Source organism: Panthera onca, chromosome A1 (assembly GCF_046562875.1).
Source record: "Panthera onca isolate mPanOnc1 chromosome A1, mPanOnc1 haplotype 2, whole genome shotgun sequence".
NCBI lineage: Eukaryota > Metazoa > Chordata > Mammalia > Carnivora > Felidae > Panthera > Panthera onca.
In genome coordinates, this window is record NC_138339.1 from 55350786 (window position 1) to 55366923 (window position 16138).

Sequence of the window (16138 nt, forward strand, 5' to 3'; positions counted from 1 at the left end):
TAAAATGAAAACTTTTGTTATTTGATAATATGAGATAATAGTGATGCAAAATACTCCTAGATTGATTCAGAAGGAAATATCACTAGCAGTCAGCCTAATGTTGAAATTTAATTAAAGGTTCAGATTATGTTTATCATGATTTGAGAAGAATGCACTGTTTAATGAAATATTTGAGGTGGATAACAATTTTAACAGAGAAAATATGTGCCTTTTCATATAACCTCATACTATCTTCATAGAGCAATGTTTTCCTGCCTACTCAAATTACCATTTGAAGTGTAAGTGTAGATATCTTATAAATATCGAGGTTAATGATTGCTGCTATCTCACAGAAAGAGTTTCAACTTCTGAAATCTAACTACTTTTGGGACATACGCTGAGGTGTATAAAATCCCCCAGCTGGAATCCTGTATTCTTCAAAGAACCAAGCCATTCTTTGTAATTGTGATAAGTACTCAATTTAATTTTTTCAAAAGATCTGTGATACCCTGAATTTAAGTATAAAGGCATAGGATATATCATCCTGCCTCATGACATGTGTAGTTTCTGAAGTCAGCAGTGACATAATTCATAGAAAGAAAACAATTGATTTTATTTCTGGTGTTTAAAATTTGGCACAATGCATGCCATTCTTGTCCATGGATTGTCACTGCGGCCTTCTGACAATGTTTTGTTTTGTTTTATGTTTTAAACAAAAAGCCAAAGTACCAAAGAGAATCTGCTCTCTCTATATAAAATCCCAAATACATGAAATAGAAAATAATGTCTTGACAGGTATACATTCATGACATTTAATTTGGGAAATGACAAAAAAATGTAGAGAGACAGGAAGTAAAGCATATGTAAGATCCTAAATTCTCTAATAAATGTGTTGATAAATGATATACAATAACAACACAGAAATAAGAGTCCTGTTGTTAAGAGATGGGGCATTCTATTCAGGGGAGAGCTGTCACTTTGAAAGGTCAATAAATTCTTTTTATTCTCAAAATCTGTGGTCATTGGGATGTCCCGGGAATTTACAATCCAGCCACAGTGAAAGGACAACTCATGTCATCATCAGGAGAATACGATCGGATCATATATCTTTACTTGACAAGAGCTGGCAATTTAATCTGACAAGATTCTTGCCAATGAGGACAGCTTTAGGAGTTCCACTGTTGTGGTAAAGATTTGACATGTCATTGAGGGATGTTGTGCAGAAGCCTGACAATAAACCAGCACTTGCTAATGCAGTTTAGGATTGCTGTAAAAATTTATTAGAAACCAGAGACTGTAAAATCACTATACTTCTTCAGAACTGTTTTTCTTTCCCTTGCTGAATATTTATGTGATGTTTAATGCACAGCACATGTTTTAAAACTTGTTTCCTGATGGTGTAAAAGAAGTCTATTATAATGCACATGAAATTGCACAAAATTCAATTAAATGCATGAGAGAGTAAGCAGAATGTCCACCTGTAAGCCCATTTTGACAAGATTTTTTTCATTGATGGTTTTGGTGTCTGTAAATTTAAAGAGCTTCAGTAATGGCCCTTATGTTTCAAGAAACAAAAGATATGTACATTCATCTGGGGATTAATTTAACAGAACTTAAAAGCATGTGTGACTTGGAGTAGCAGTATTCTATGTATTTTATTTAGAAGGGATGAAGAGAAAATCTAACTGTAAAATTACAATTAATTGTTAGTGCAACTGTGGCTGCTAGGTGATTCTATACAATCTATATTGTCACTAAAGGAAAACAGAAAAGGCAAGGCAGACAGTACAATTCTGTGTCTGTTTTTGCAGTATAGCAGCTCTTCAAAAGTTATTTCCAAATAATTATGTGGGCCAGCTAATTCCTAGGTAGAAATCACAGCTCTAGATATGTTCAAGCTATAATTTAAGGTAAATAAGATTATCAATAATATATCAACAAATAAGACTAACCCTGCGCACCCAACCCTTGCTGCATACCTATCATATTCAAGACAATCTGCCAGCTGCTATGGGAATGCAACTGTAAGAGACACAGTCAAAAATACGCAGCATAAACAAATACTTAGGAGTTTGAGAGTGCTATATCCTGAGAGATATAACCTCAAGGTGACTGGCCAGCATGAAAGCATAATTAAAAGAAGACACATATTGATTTGAAATTTCTCCACCCTACCTCCCAAGTGTTCTTTAGGATCTTAAAGCTATCTCTCACCTGATAAATCCATTGTATGAATTTACTGAAACAGCTGTAACCATTTTATTCTCTGCTCTCTATTTATTCAGTCTTTTCCCAAGCTCTTCAGTAAAGGATAAACCTCATTCTGGCTGTCCTCAACAGGAGTCCTTAACTCCGTGTCACTCCTCTCTGCCACGAGTACCTGGGGAAAGGCGTCTGAGACTATTTGGGAGGAAAGAATCATATTGGAAACACTCGGAAGTGGTTGAAAGACTGACAGCACGATCAGGCATACCTACACAGAGAATACAGTTTGGCAGTCAATCCGTCATTGCTTTATTCCCATTTAAGAAAGGAGCAATTTTTACCTTGAGGATTGTGACTGCTCACCGAGTTGCATTTCAGACTTTGCTGCATTTCCCCTGCATTCTGCAGACTTGGCACTCTTATTCCACTTCACACTAATTGTGATTGCTGACTCGTGCCTGGATGGGAGGCTGCCAAAAGGGCAGGTATCCCAGAGAGACATCATTACCCAGGTTGGCAAATACCTGAGAGCCCTATTTAATGATACAATCTTATTTTACAACAAGGGGCAGGCTTCCAGTCTCACAGCATCAGTTCCTGACCGTAATATTGTTTGGCAAAAGCCTTTCATATTCTTTTGCAAAATAAGAAGAAATAAATCGTGTTGATATAGATCAATGGTAGATGATCAGATAACCTGAAAAGAGTTGGGAAGATGTGAATAGCTTTAGGGTCAACATATTTATCTAATTGATGAAGAATAAAAGTTGATGCCTTGCCTAGAATAACTTAAGAAATTATATACATAAAAATAGCTTTCTATAGAGAGTCAGAACTCTGTTTTTACCAGACTTTGTTCAGATATTCATTCTGGAATTGAGGTCACTGCTAAGTCTTTGAAAACTAGATGGAATGGGTATGACAGGGGAGAGAGGATCGTTGTAAGCACCCAGAAGGATACACAACAGTCTTTATATTCACTGTTATGTTTTAGTGCTGTATGCTGAAAAGACTAAACATGCTAACACGCTCTACCTTTGCTTAATTTGCATGATTTTTTAAATGAAAATTAATACATGTATGGCAGAAAGAAAGAAAGAAAGAAAGAAAGTCTAATGGTGTAATGAGTAAGTTCTCCTTACCCAGATTCCAAATCCACATCAATAATGACAACCAGTGTTAAAAATTATTTGTGTATATTTCAAAAACTATCTTCACATGCAAACATAAATATGTGGGTGTATGCACAAAAACACCTCTCTAAAATATATGCATCAAAGCAGAGTATGCACAGTGCTTATTTTATTTTTGTAGAGATTCTATATTGCAACACATACAGGTGTTTTGGCTTTCTGTTGAATAACTGAAGAGCAACATAACACTCCATTATATGGGTTTGTCCCAATTCCATAGTGCCTTTAAGGACACTTATTATTCCGACTTCCAAACATGAATCATCTTATACATACTTTTGTACATTTGAAGAAAAAAAGTTGGTTGGATTAATTCCTGGAAATGAAATTACTGGTCAATGATTTGATCATTTAAATTTTTGAAATATATTATTAAGTCACTCTCAAAAAATTGTCCCAATTAACACTTGCCACAGTACATATGGAGAAAGTGCCTGACTTTTTCGTACTCTTGCTAATGCTGTGTATTTTCAAACTTTCCCAACTTTTTTCAACTTGATAGGTGAAAAGTGGAATCTCATTTACATTTCTTAAAGTGCTAAGCTAATGGGCGAATATAAGAACTTTAGCAACATTTTAATGTGGGTGAATCAAGCACATCTTCCAGCTGTAAAAGTTAAGAGACCCCATTTCAAATTCACAAAATTACTCACTATGTTAGTGATTATGCATGTGATTCTTTTTTAATCAGATTAAATTAACCACCATATAGATTTTAATAGACACTAATTAAAGACCACCAACTAAACTTATTGTGGATAATCATGGTTGTGAAAATTAATGGTTAAAGAAGAGGAATTTTTTTAAAGATTCTAGGCAGATAATTACACTCAATTTAAATCAATCTTTAGTGTAGTAACTTAAGTATCTAGCTTCAGGCAAGTATTATGGCAATAGGATTTTTATAGTACAAATTCTGAAGTGCAGAAAAGTTTCAACTCAGTGAAAACATTTGAAAACAATAAAAGGTTTCTTTATTGTGAAATTACTGTAGCTTTATCACAGAAATAAATTTTGTCAATAATGACAATATCATAGCTATTCAGAAGTCTATAAGAATTAAATCTAAAGAACCAAAATACTTGATAAATACCTATAGTATACCCATTTAGTTGCTAAGATATTCATTTAAACCATGTCAATCATGTGTTTTTTTTTACTCTATGATGCAGCTCAAAGTTTGACTCCTACCTTTTCCAGACCTTCAAATCATAAACCTTCACTCCTAGTTAAATCTCATCCATAGTTTAATAATCACTTAGTAGAGGCAGAGAAAGGCAAAACAGACAGCTTAACCTCTATGCCGGGCAAAACCTTATAAAATACTAATCTATAGTCTTTTCTTTGTGACACATTTTAATCTTCCATTACTGAAAATGTTCTTCTTGTCCTCTTTTTCTTAATTTTTGGGATTCTAACTTAGGAATAAAGCCCATATTTCTTAAAACATTCAACTTCATATTTTTAGAAGGTAAAACTCTTGCCAGGCAAGGGTATTGATATTTTAGGTGGAAAGCATCAGATTCCCAATTTCCCCATCTGCTGTCTCATGTTCTCTTACAATCTTATTTCTCAAATAAAAATGTCTCTGAACTTGGAGCTACTAGGTAGGGAGGATAATTTTAATTAGCAATAATCGCGCCTCGGATAAACCTCATTGGCTACGATACTGCCACTGCGCAAAGCTGGGAGGATAATTTTAAACTTTCAGTTTATGAATAAATTCCACAGATAGAAAGAAACCTTGTATGCTAACTCATGTTAGTGTCAGTGTGTAAGGTTATTAAGCAAAACATTTTTTTTCTTTGTACATAGTTTTGTTTTGTTTTGTTTGATGTTTGATCTTATTTGTTACTCTTAGAAAAATCTCAATTTTGGCTGGACTCAGACTTAGAGGTAGAAACTCTCAGAGAAGACAGCCTCTGTCTCTTGGCAATCTGTTCCTGGTATTTTTCTTTGGCTTCTGTCATTTTCTTGGCCAAAAGTTTAGCATGTCCTGCAGCCTCTTCTTTATTTTTCTTAGTACACTGTTTCTTCAAAGCAATACGCCAACATCTATGTTGGAGGACACATGGAATACAGGATGCTGAATCTTGGGTGCTTTGTTTCTAGGTTTCTTAACTTCTTTGTTTAGGGGCTTTCTCACAGCATACAGGTGGACATCATCTTCCTTAGAGAGTTTAAAAAATTTGCAGATTCTGCTAGCTCTTTTGGGTCCCAGTCCATAAGGCACAGTAGTATCAGTGAGTCCAGGAATATCTTTCTGCCCTTTTTTTTCTACAATGACCAAGTTGAGAAAGCTAGGCAACCCCAACAGAGTTGTGCTTTTTTTCTCCAGTCCTCCTTGGTCTGTAGCAGGAATGCCCTTTACGCATCAGCAAATGGACATGGCCATAGGTCGACACCCTGCTTCATGGGGAAGCCTTGTTTGTCATTGCCACCACTGATTCAGACCATGTAACCCTTCCATTCTTCACCTAGAGCATCAGCAGCAACTTCTGTGGCCATTCGCTTCTCATAAAAGGTATGAAGTTTGAATTCATCAACCACTTCAATGAGTTTCTGGCAGCAAGTAGCTGGGAAAGAGGTGTTCAGCTTCATGTTGAAGCAGCTTACAGCCTCCAAGGCGCCACAAAAAAAAGGTCTTTATACATAGTTAAATGACTGTCGATGGATTTGAATGCATCGGTACAGTGATAAGCCACTCCAAAACATAAATACCTTATTTACACAAAACGTATCTTCATTCACCTTTTGTGTCCATAGAGAAATGTGATCTGGGATGTCTGGGCCTCCATCACATTGTCTGTTTGAAACGCAGAGTTAATTGGACATTGTGAGAAAGGAAAAGAGAGATTGGAGAATGGGCATTTTGTTGCCTCTGTCTGGAAGCGATACACATGATTTCAAATAAAATTTCATTAGCTAGAATTTGTCACGAGTCTTCCTAAATGGTGAAAAGCTATGAAATAAAATGTTTGCACAGAAGGAGAGGACAAGAGGACATTGGTGAAGACTAATAATTTCTACAAAATTACTTTTGTTATAAAAAGGCAGTTTTCCTAAATGATATAATGCCTTGTTATGAAGCTATAGTAATTAAGAAAGTATATTATTGCCATAGAGTTGAACCAAGAGACCAAATAAATAGAATAAAGATCCCAAAAAGATTCCTGCTAAATTAGAACTTAGACATCTCACAAAGATGACACTCCCATTGGTAAAAAAGGAGACACCATTCAATGGAGGTAGGAAAATGATTATCTACAAGGAAAAAGATAAAATCCAATCCTTATTTCATATAATAATTTAGCTCACTATTTATCAAGGGTGTTAAATCTAAGAAAAATTCAAACTCAGTAAACGATATCGATAAGTATTGTTTAGAACTTGGATACCAGGGAGAAAGTTCTTTTTTTTTTTTTTTTAATGTTTATTTATTTTTTGAGACAGAGAGAGACAGAGCATGAACGGGGGAGGGTCAGAGAGAGAGGGAGACGTAGAATCTGAAACAGGCTCCAGGCTCTGAGCTTTCAGCACAGAGCCCAATGCGGGGCTCGAATTCACGGACCGCGAGATCATGACCTGAGCTGAAGTCAGACACTCAACTGACTGAGCCACCCAGGCACCCCAGGGAGAAAGTTCTTAAACAAAAGAAAAATGTGACTGTGTTAAAGTCAACAGCTTTTGCTCATCGGGTACCCTAAAAAATAACAACAAAAAATGTGAATATTTTTTTCAATGTTCACAGTGACCAGTGTTTCCCATTGTAAATGAATATACTGTAATATTTACACAATGGATTATTTCCAGCAGAGAAATTAAATAAGCCATATCAACAATAGGTGAACCTTAGCAATATCATATTAAATGAAAGACTCCCAAACAAGTAGATGTAGCATGATGTCCTTTATATAAGTTCAACAACTGAAGTGCAACAAAAATTGAAATATAAATATAATATAATTGAAATACAAAGAAGACAAACAATATGTATAAATGTGACAAGCTATAATAAGAGGAAAAGAAGAAAATGGCAAACATGATTTTGTACTACAGAGTGTGTTCACAGGTATGTACTACATTATTAAAAGTAGCTAAGTCATTAATAATGAGAAGATGTTGTGGATCAAGGATTATAGTTAATCTACTCTGTGAATTTAGGCACTTAGATAATTAAAGGACACATTATTATTACACATTGTTTCAGGAAAGAATTTTCATAAACACAAAATAGGGGCCCTGATTTAACAAGTATTTCTGTTTAAAAATGGAAATTTTGGGGTGCCTGGGTGGCTCAGTCAGTTAAGCGTCTGACTTCATCTTGGGTCATGATCTCACAGCTCATGGGTTCAAGCCCCGCATCAGGCTCTGTGCTGACAGCTCAGAGCCTGGAGCCTGCTTCAGATTCTGTGCCTCTCTCTTTCTGCTCCTCCCCCACTCATCCTCTGTCTCTCTGTCCTTCAAAAATAAATAAACATTAAAAAAATTTTAATGGGATTTTTAATTGACCATGAGCTCCACATGAGCTAATTGAATACCGTAGCTGTGTTTTAAAAAGTTAAAGTGTATTCTGTGCACTGAAGATGTGTAGCATTCCTCTTGATAAGGTCCTTCCTTCAAATCCCTCCACTGTAACCTCAAGTTAAATACTAGGAACAGTCGTGAGGGCATAAGAAACCATTGGTTGCCATACAGCATAGTGATTAAGGACATACATTTTGGTCTTTTAAAATATGAATTTAGATCTTCATTTCAACCCCTTACTATTGGGTAAAATGATTTAAATTCTTCTAAACTCTGTTTCCTCCTTTGTAAAATAGGGATAGCAAATTGGAGATAATGCCATTAGTACACTGCCTAGCATGTAATAATCTCACAAGAAATGAACTATTATTATCAATTTGATAGTTTCCTACCATTTTTCTTGAATTCAGATGATGAGGTTTTCAGAAATTACTGTTACATACAAGATAATAAATGGGACAAAATAAATTTTCTTTGAGAATATTTCTAGGTTAGGGTAAGATACTCTGGGGTGGGGTAGGGAGGGGTCTAGGGATTGACATGATTTTTTTTTTTTTTTGTCAAATATGTTAAAGTATTGTGATTTAATGAAAAAGGTTAAAGCTTGAGAGAGCACAACTAGGACCAGTCAATGGAAATTACAGGAAAGCACAATTAAGGTTAGAATAAAATTTATTTTTCTAATTAACTAGCTGCCCAAATTTACAATAAATCATTCCATAAGGTTGTATTTTATAACCAAAAATTTTATAACAAAAGGGGCATGGCTTTTTAATATAGATCCCAACCTTGGATAATAAGTCACCTATACATCCCTTTCCATCTCTAATGTTTAATGATAGAAAACAAAATAAAGGTATAAAAATGAACAGAGTACCACTTCCTCCAATAAGGTTGTAGATTCTTAGTGCTGTTTCTTAGGAAGCTGTATTAGTTTCCTGTAATTTATGTAACAAAATACCACATACTTCATGGCTTAAAACAGCAAATATTTATTCTCTTAAAATTCTTGAGACCAGACACCAGAACTCGGTTTCACTACTCTGAAATCAAGGTTTGGACAGGGCTCCCTTCAGAAGCTCTACACGAGAATCTGTTTCTTTCCTCTTCTATCTTCTGGTAGCTGCCAACATTCCTTGCCTTGACCACATCACTCCAATCTCTGCCTCCTTGGTCATGTTGTCTTTTCCTTTTCTGTTGTCAAATCTCCCTCTGCATCTCTCACATAAACACAATATGACAGTATTTAAGGATAGTCTCCTATCTCAAAATCCTTGATCAATCTCATCCGTAAAGTCTTTTTTTTTTCCATAAATGGTAACATTCACTGATTTCATGGATTACACAGTGCATATTTTAGGGACAATAATTCACTCCAGCATCAGTACCTTCAACTTGAAATAGTGTATTTGATCATAAGTGTTTTCACTGATCAAGTCAGCACTTTTAGAGAGCAAAATCTATTTCCATGTCATTATAAGATAACTTTCCTAGAGAGGTAGAGTATAGATTACTAGAGTCCAGAATTCTCATTAGTCTGGGGATGATACAGTTTTTATGACATCCTTTTTTCATCATGATTTATAGTATAAACCAAGGGTCAGCAAACCATGGTGCATGGGCTACATGCAGCCACTGACTGTTTTTGTATGGTCCTCAAGTTAAGAATGATTTTTGCATTTTTAAATGCTCAGAAAATAAAATAAAAAGAATATTTCATGACACCCAGAAAGTCCATGGATTTCAAAATTCAGTGTCCATAAATAACTTTTCCTGGAACAGGCAAACTCACTCATTTATTTATTGTCTATGCTGTAGAGCAGAGTTGAGTAGTTGAGACAAAGATCATATAACCCACAAAGCCTAAAATATTTACTATTCAGTCCTTTATAGAAAAGAGGTCACTGACTCCTGCTATAAATGTTTTTCTTTGAGACTTCAAACTGCTCTCTATACCTAAAGGTAAACTTTTGGATTGAGTAAAACAAAACAAAACTTAAGTGATTGCCTCTTAAAATTGATGGGAGTGGGGCAAATGGGTGATGGGCATTAAGGAAGGCACTTGTTGGGATGAGCACTGGGTGTTATATGTAAGTGATCAATCACTGGATTCTACTCCTGAAGCCAAGACTACACTGTATGTTAACTAATTTGAGAATAAATAAAAAATAATAAATAAATAAAATAAAATTGAAAATCTTAATTTTCATTGAATATTATCTCCATAATACATTAACAAAATTTACTTAAGTGCTCTCTTAAATGCCAAAAATTTGTCCTCATTCTCTTTATTATTCATACCCTGAGGGCAATGAGGAAGAAATGGTGAGGGAAGTTTAGGGATAAAGGAAATTGAGAAGACACTGTTTAATATAAAAAAATAATTAGTTTCACCTCAGAAACAAGACTTGAACAGCATTAAACAAATAAACAAAAAATTAAGTAAGAGGTTTTTTTCTCTGTGCTCATATAACCAGTTAGTTGTTTTAACATATATGTTAAGGGAAATTTCTATCTGCATATGATCATACTGAACTGATAAATTAATAAACAGAATTTAATATTATGGTCTATTCAATGTGAGAATGAGTAGGAAATTTACAGTAGAGCAATTAATATGAAGGTTGTTCAAAAAATTAACCTTTATGAATACGTTTGATGAAAACTTAATTTGTCCTTTAGAGAATCACAAATGAGCAAAATGATAATATATGTTTAGGTTAGGGCTATACGTGATAAAACTACTTTTCATTCTTTAGTGAATTGGCAGGCTTTTCATTAACAATTATAAAAATATTGCCAAACTAAGATCATCTTCAAATTAAATCCTCAAGCCAAGAACTATAAAGTTTATAAACTTTTTAGTTTCTCTCTCATGATTTTTAATATATCTCAAATTGGCTGTTCAATCATACATATATATGTACATACATGCACGCATACACTTATATACATATGAGAGTAGATAATGTATATAGTGAAGATGTGTGTATATGTGTGTACGTGTATATATATACCTTATATTAGTATGTATACTTATATTAAGATGCATACCTCATCTTTCTATCTGTAGATTGGTATAGGTCATCCATTTATGTCATGGAAGATAAAGACAAACGAACCCAAATAATTGACCAAAACCCATAATTGATGAAAATTATGGTAGTTTCTAAATGCCCAGTAATCAAGTTTTGTTTCTAGTAAGGCAGTGTCATTTGGGTTTTCTGGGAAATATCACCCTATAGATACAGAAGTGTTTTTACTCTTTTCATACTTTGCATCCAAATATCATTAATCTCCTAGAATTAATTAGATATCTGTAGAAATATTGAACTTACCATGTTTCTAAATGTATCCTGTTTTAATTTGGCTTAGGATATACATTTTCAAGGATGAATTTGCTGCTATTTTTCCTCTTCTAGTTGACAGTGAAATACTATATAGAAGTTGTTCTCCTAACCCTAGTTGTCAGTCACAAGCCTATTTTAATAGGTTTATTTATTAACTCTGTATCTCACTTTTTTCTATAAATCCATTTGAGAGAGATTTAAAAAATGTGTTTGTTTTGGCAAGGAGGAAGTAAAAGAGGTGATAGAAAATAAAATTGAATTTATGCATTTATGTATTTTCTTCATATGGAAAGTATCAATATGCTTAGAGTTAAAGGAAATTGTTTTATTTTGAAAATAATTTTTTCAAGTCCCTTTCCAAGATGTGATGTCTTCAGTTATATTTTCTCAATAAATTGGATGCAGTTATCAAAATTTCTACCACTCTTGGAGATAAAAAAAGCCAAACTTTTTCCTCAAAAAAATTAAGTCATGTTTTGAATCATCAGCAATAGTGAAAGAATTCAATGTCATCTAGAAAGTCACTGGTTAGATCATTCAATAACAGTAGTCTTTCCTGTTTGCAAACACCAATTATAGTTTATCATGTTAACTTTTAACAGAAGGGTAGATTTAGGAGGCTGAGTAGATGCTATTTCATGCTTCATTACACTGTATATGTAATGTAAATGGTATGTTATTATCACATATGAAGATAATAATTTATATATTCTTTAGAAACAGCTCTTCAGTTATTATATATAACAAAATAAATGTGTGTGTGTGTTTTCAAGTGTGTGCATATACAATAATGCTACAAAACATAAATTCTGGCAGAGATCTGGGTCTGTGTCTCAGCTTCTTGTCATCCTTGGACAGATACATTTTCTGAGATTCAATTTTACCATTTGGAAAATACCAATCACATAAGATTTTCGTGGTAATTCAAAGCTATGTCAAATATATGTCATATATTTAAAGCTGAAAATTTAGTGCCCATCCACTCCCTTTTAATTTTCTCCAAATTAAAATTATAGATTTCAATTACTATTTTTTTAAAAAGCTATAATTGCTATTAAATATAACCTTTAAATTTTGACTTTTAAATTCTGTCTTGACCAAATAATCAATTATCCCTCAAATCATTTTTTTCCTTTTTCTTCTTTTTAAGCTGACTCATTAGAGCTAAACAATCCCAAACTAATTCTCACTTATGGTGTAAGAAACACAACATTAGAATATAAAGATTGTAGGTATCTTACAGTCAAATCTATTATGTAAACTCAGTTCAAAACACTGATGATGATTTTTCATTGATCCTGTGCTTTTGATGGTCCATCAACAAACAAGTCTCCAAATCTGAGGCATGACATCCAATTTTAGACAGCGCTAATTGTTTGATAGTTTTACTTAGGGAAAGCCAACATGCAGCTGCTCTTTGTGACTTTATTCAGCCACTCATTCCATATAAATGCTAGATCACTTGTCCCCTAAGTCATCTCTTTTCTGGGCTGAACATAAGCCTTGTTGTCCCTTGAATGAAGACAATTTCCATCTTTGTCCTCACTGGAGTTCCTGTCACTATCACTGAGCCAGAAACTGTACTAAGTATTTATTCTCTCATTTAATGATGACACTAATCCTAATGAGGTGAATGCTATCATCACCCTCCTCACACACATTATTTTAGATAACAGATGCAGAAACAAACAAACGAACAAAATATTGTACAATCTAGTCTAGCCCCCGTTGCTTTTCTGTGAAATCCCCGGGACACTTACCACTTTTACTTTTATAATATTTACAGAGTCAATAAGACACAACATAAAGAACATGCCCCCATACCTAACCTTCTTAATTATTACCCGATAATAAGCTCTAGTGGTTTGCAGTCTTTTTTGGGTTTTATCTTCATACGTCTCCCACCTCAGCTTTCCATTGCCCCTCATCTCCTCAGAAGTGTCCCCCTACTACACACACACACACACACACACACACACACACGAGCACACTCAGAAACATCCGTTCTACAATGTACACTGGGCATAGCTTTTTCATGAGAGATGAATTCTATTTATAAAGAGAGTATATTCACTTTATCTTAACTCAATTCTGATTCCCTTAGGACACTTTTTCCCATCTAGTTCTTCAGAGAAGCTTGCATTCCCCAGTGACCCACAGAGCTGAGGAGAGGGTGATAGCTTCAGCATTCTCACTCACTAGTGCCACTCAAGACTTTCACAGGATATCCTTGCATGAATACTACCTGCTTTCAGTGCCATAACATTCAGCAATCTACTTCTCTACACAATTTCTCATCTATCAATTTTATAGTCATTCTTTCTTCTTCACTGAGTGTTCTGTTCCTTAGTTGTTCTTCTTCTTCTTCTTTTTTTTTTTTTATCACTCTAGTGTTCTCAGTGTTTTAAATATGACTATGGAAAATCTACACAGTAGATTTGTAGGTCATATGATATGACCTCTTTTCCTTATCAGTTTTCCTTCTCAATGTTTCATCTCAAACATAAAGAATTTTATTCTTACTCATTCTACTTCCAAAATCTGCAGGCTTTGAAATCCCACTCTCAGATGACAGCCTTTGGTGACAGCAAGTTGTTTGCTGTGCTACACCCACCACAATAGTTCAACTTTATTAAGATCACAAATTTTTTGACTCCTTTTCTTCACACTTTTACTTGCTTTCTTAAACAGTTCAGCCTAAAATACATACGTTTTGGAAGCATCCTCGATTCCTGTGCCTCATTTGTTTTTCCAACTCATCATCTGGAAAGAGAGAGGGAGACCTTAGATGAGTTCAGCTGTTCATCTTCAACTGTGTCTGGGTTGCTTAATGCTTTTAGAGCAAAACAAAACAAAATACTGTTTTGTGGTCTTATATTTATTTTCTCCAACTTCGTGTCCTTCTCAGGCTTACTGTTCCACTTATGTGCTTTAACTCATCTACTTCTGCCTCTTCAGAGACCTCACACTGTTAACTTCCCCTCTTTTTCATATATCCTCAATCTCCTTCTTTATTGTCTTTTCCCCATATGTGGGAAAATGTTCAAGTTTCCTTTATCTTTTAAAAACTATTCTCCCTCAGTTTTATATTCACACTCTAAACAACACCTCCTCTCCCTCTCCCTCTCTCTCTCTCTCTCTCTCTCTCTCTCTCTCTCTATTTTCCTGAGGGAAATACTTCTGGAGGGAATTGTCAGTTATACTCACTGTTTCTCCTTTGTCAGATACAGTTGCTTCGCTTCCTTCACAACTACAAACCTATTTCATGCTTTCTATGGTATTTCAAAGTTTTTCTCGACAAGGGCCCTCTTGTTCCTAAATCTAGTAGACAGGATGTTATTCTTTTCTTATATGATATCTCAGAAGTGTTATAAATGGCTTGACCATTTTTTGTATTTTTTATGAAGGTATAATTTATATACAATAAATTTGTCCCTTTTAGTGTACATTTCAGAGAGTTTGACAAATGCATGCGATTGTATAACCAACATTAAATTCAATATACAGAATAGTTCCATTTTCTCCCAAATTTTCCCTATGCCCCTTGACCAACCTCTCCCCTTATTCAAGACTCTGATCAAAACCACTGATCTGTTTTCTGTCCCTGTAATTTTGCCTTTTCCAGCATGTCATATGAATGGAGTAATACAATATGTTGCCTTTTAAATCCAGCTTCTTCTACTTATTATAATACATTTGATATGCAATTTACCATCATGTTATGGTATATATAAGTAGCTTATGTCTTTTATTGCTAGGTAGTATCCTATCATATGGATATACCACATTTTAACCATTCACCAACATGAGGATATTTGTGTTGTTTCTAGGTTGGGGCAATAGTAAATCCTATATAAAATTTCAGGTACAGATATTTGTGTGAAGAGAAATTTTCATATATTTTGTGTAAATGTCTAGGAGTGGAATAGCTGGGACATATGCTAACTGTGTGTTTAGCTTTATAAGAAACTGTCAAACTGTTTCCAACGTGTTCATACTTTCTGTACCACCACAAGCATATTAGAAGAGTCCATTTGTTCCATATCCTAGCTATTATTTGGTATTATCAATTACTTTTTTCTTTTATTCTCAATCAGTCTAATAAGTATATAGTGATATTACATTGTGGTTTTAATTTGCATTTTCCTAAAAATAATGCAGTGGAACATATTTTCATGTGCTTACTTGCCATCTGAATATCTTATTAATGAAGCATCTGTTCAAATACTTTGCCCATTTTTAAAATTGGGTTGCTTTATTATTAGAGTTTGGAGAGTTCTTAATATACTCAGGATAAAAATTCCTTGTCAGATATAATGTTTGCAAATGTTTTCTTCAAATCTGTGGCTCATTTTTTTCATTATCTTAAGGGTGTTTCAAGAGTAGAAGTTTCTAATTTTGATGAAGTCTGAATATCAAAATTTTCTTTTATGGATTATTCTCTTGGTGTCATAGCTAAGAAATCTTTCCCTGAAAACCTCCCCTATGCTTTCTTCTAGATATTTGTAGTTGTACTTTTTTTTAAATTTTTTTTAAGATTTTACTTTTTTAAATTGTTTTTTATTATTACATTTCCTTATTTTTGAGAGGCAGAGAGAGACAGAGCCTGAGTGAGGGAGGGGCAGAGAGAGAGGGAGACACAGAATCTGAAGCAGGCTCCAGACTCTGAGCTGTCAGCCCAGAGCCCAACACGGGGCTCGAACCCACGAACTGTGAATTCATGACCTGAGCCGAAGTCAGACACTGAACCGACTGAGCCACTCAGGTGCCCCTAAGATTTTACTTTTAAGAAATCTTTACATCCAACTTGAACTTGGGCTCTAACTTACAACCCCAGGATCAAGAGTCACATGCTCTACCAATTGAGTGAGTCAGGTGCCCCTA

The 16138-nt window shown here is 34.4% G+C and overlaps 2 pseudogenes; both read right to left on the bottom strand.

Annotated features, from left to right (window-relative positions):
* Positions 1 to 4944: 4944 nt before the first annotated feature.
* LOC132682482 (U4 spliceosomal RNA) lies at positions 4945 to 5064 on the bottom strand (annotated as a pseudogene).
* Positions 5065 to 5245: 181 nt separating this feature from the next.
* On the bottom strand, positions 5246 to 5999 carry LOC132680135 (small ribosomal subunit protein eS6 pseudogene; annotated as a pseudogene).
* Between the last annotated feature and the right edge of the window lie 10139 nt (positions 6000 to 16138).